This window comes from Scophthalmus maximus, chromosome 14 (genome assembly GCF_022379125.1).
Source record: "Scophthalmus maximus strain ysfricsl-2021 chromosome 14, ASM2237912v1, whole genome shotgun sequence".
Classification (NCBI taxonomy): Eukaryota; Metazoa; Chordata; class Actinopteri; order Pleuronectiformes; family Scophthalmidae; genus Scophthalmus; species Scophthalmus maximus.
In genome coordinates this window covers 6194967-6197500 of record NC_061528.1, presented here as the reverse complement: position 1 = coordinate 6197500, position 2534 = coordinate 6194967, and the positions used below count along the sequence as shown (strand labels likewise).

Genomic DNA, 2534 nt, shown 5'->3' with positions numbered 1-2534 from the left:
GCATCACAATACTGGTATTATCATGCACAAATATGATGCTGCATACCCTTGGTTGTTGTCTTTTTTTTTTTTTACCTCACACAGCTGCATCAAAGTGCTGCTGCCACGGCTCAACCCCCACCTCAAGACATGGTCCGAGGGCTTATGATAGAGATCAATGCAGGTGGGTGGGGGGGGACTCAATTAAAAAGCCAGTCACCAACGCATGGACTCTATCTGTCCATCAACGCGGCTCTGTCCAGAACATTTAATTGCGCCGCAGGACGACCCCCCCCCCCCCACTAAAGGCATCATCTGTCTGCCACAAATCACAAATTGGTTTTTTTCTTGTTGAGAGATTGAATCTTTCAGGAGGAAGAGCTTTGCTCTTCTTATATGTGCACTCCCAGGAACATGCAGGCTCTCTGTCTTATTCGGGGAGATGTGAAATTCCCTGTATTAGCCCCTAATCAGCTGGGTTAACTGCTGGCATATTGACTGACTGCTGTATCATTGATCCAGGGGGGTGTTATGGAGTGTATTGCCATTGGTTGCAGATATAGACTGCAGTGCGCGGCGCAGCGGCGCGGCTGGACTCATCGGGGGTCCCTGAACGTGAGCCGAGGAAAATTAAAGAGGCGAGGTACATGCTCAAGGTGCACTATGGGACATAAAGGTGGCGTCGCATCTCCGCATCCATAGGAGACTAGAGCAAAGACCATGAAACACACACACAGAGCTACACACACACACACACGAGAACATGAGTGTACAATTTGTGAAATGGACAGCAGCCAAGCAGACGAGTTTGCACGTTGATAGATGTACCTGCTCACAGAGCTAATTAGATCAATGTGACAAAAAGGTCACGGCTCGAGAGGGTTAAGCAATCCGAAAACATCTGGACTTACTACTGCTGCTGTTTCACTCTGCATAACGAGACATGCGCCCGGGAGCCAATGATGGACTTCCTGTGTGAAATAAGGCGAATATTTGTAGGTGAGAGCTGTGAACTCAGCTCCTCGTGCTGTTATTATTTCATTGTGTCGGAAGATGATGACAAAATGTTCTTTCCCCTTCGGCGTTGTCTCTTGTGGATCCAACCTTCGACCCCGGTGTCCAGCCCCACGTTTTGTTTACCAAAAATTGAGTCAAGTGTGGACACGGAGTGCCAGAGCATGTGTGTTTTGTGACTAAGTGAGAGAGAGAGAGAGAGAGAGAGAGAGAGAGAGAGAGAGAGAGAGAGAGAGAGAGAGACAGAGACAGAGACAGAGAGAGGGAGAGAGATTTTTGAATTTTAAAAAACACAATATTTATTAAGATTTACAAGAGAACATCACGGTCCTCCACAAATGAAATGAGAAAAAAAACCACACAACAACAAAATAACAGAAAACCAGAAATAAATCAGGTCATAAACACAGAGGGAAAGATGAGTTCTCCCTCCGTCACTGAACACACAGCCGTGGTGAAACACCACTGATTCAAAAAACTTTTGCATGTCGTTCATCAGAGAGTGGAACCTGAAGTCCACTCTCACTCTGGCTCTCACCAGAGACACGTACATGTGTGTCAGCTCGTGTCCGGACACATTTCCTATCTTGTCTTTCCTGCTTTTATAAATCGACAACTTGGCCTGACCAACCACAAAATTCAGCAACTGCCACTTTGCAGCATCTCGTTTTCTGTAGCCAGCACCAAAAATAAAAGCAGTCTCCGTAAACATTTCCCCACAGTCGAAAAACACGGTTTTTAACATGTTAAAAAGAGGTTTGAGTCTGTGACAGTCCAGATAACAGTGAACGATGGTCTCCGTGTGTGGACAGAATGGACATGTGGAGGACACGGTGGGATTTATCTTGGACAGAAAGAGATTCACCGCCAGAGCCCCGTGGAGGATCCTCCACTGCAGGTCTCCAGACCTCTTGTTCAGTGGAGGCTTGTACGAGAGAGAGAGAGAGAGAGCGAGAGAGAGAGAGAGCACGGAAAGTATTGTGCAAACGCAGAGACTCTGAGGTTGATAGTCTAAACAGTGCAGGCAAACAGAAAGAACTACAATGTAACGTGGGTGATTACAGACTGTCAAACGTCACCGTTGAGTGTTTTGAATATTTGCTGCATTCCTCTGTTAAATGCCTCCAAAAGAGCCTCTCCAGAACAACTATATACTCTGTATATGAAACCGTCATCGAACAACAAACAGAAAGGAGGGAGAGTATATTTAAGATGATGTTATCTGACCAGCGCACCGATCCAAGTTTGATCGTGATGACATCGTCTCCAGAGTTTAAACACTCAGTGCTTACTGGAAGTGACTCATGTAGCCGAGCTTAACCCCAGACTCTGATTTGAGGTTGCCTCACATGTTTCCATGCGGCCTCGGATTATAAATGTCTGTCGATCTGTGATGTTTCCTCTTTCAACCAGGCTTCTGTTTTGCTTTAGCCAAAACACGGTTGGTCAATAGGAGGTGGGAGAAAAGGAAGGAAGCCAAGATAAGAGGATGGAGGAGCAGTCAGAGTCATCATTTTTCTGATTGTTTTGGACCGTTTTGA

At 46.1% G+C, this 2534-nt stretch overlaps 1 protein-coding gene across 3 annotated transcripts in view; it reads left to right on the top strand.

Annotated features, from left to right (window-relative positions):
- The window catches only part of klf12b (Kruppel-like factor 12b), a 64186-nt gene that overhangs the window by 27919 nt on the left and 33733 nt on the right, over positions 1-2534 (top strand). The gene's annotated exons all lie outside the window — the stretch shown is intronic.